The sequence below is a fragment of the Sinocyclocheilus rhinocerous genome, unplaced genomic scaffold, assembly GCF_001515625.1.
Source record: "Sinocyclocheilus rhinocerous isolate Xijiao unplaced genomic scaffold, SAMN03320098_v1.1 scaffold496, whole genome shotgun sequence".
NCBI classification, from domain to species: Eukaryota; Metazoa; Chordata; class Actinopteri; order Cypriniformes; family Cyprinidae; genus Sinocyclocheilus; species Sinocyclocheilus rhinocerous.
In genome coordinates, this window is record NW_015632471.1 from 575,173 (window position 1) to 575,455 (window position 283).

Below are 283 nucleotides of genomic sequence, written 5' to 3' on the forward strand. Positions count from 1 at the left end.
TTTGAAATCGCAATGTGCAATACATCGCATATTTAGAAATATGTTGACGTATTCTCCTGTGTTGGCATAGGTTTAAATGATTTACGTTACAAATCAAGAGAGTTTTCCCAGATGAACGTTAAGCAACCCAAACTCAACACATATGCAGAAGAAGAGTTTAGCCCCTTTTACACATACAGTCTTTACTGGTAAATTACCATTAAGAGATCATGTGTGAACAGGACCTTTTCAAAAATACAGGTAAATGCATTCTGGCAATCATATCGTTCTTATGGAGATGACA

General features: G+C 35.7%; 1 protein-coding gene across 2 annotated transcripts in view; it reads right to left on the bottom strand.

Annotated features, from left to right (window-relative positions):
* The window catches only part of LOC107742494 (recombining binding protein suppressor of hairless-like), a 10,763-nt gene that overhangs the window by 3,008 nt on the left and 7,472 nt on the right, over positions 1–283 (bottom strand). The window lies entirely within an intron of this gene.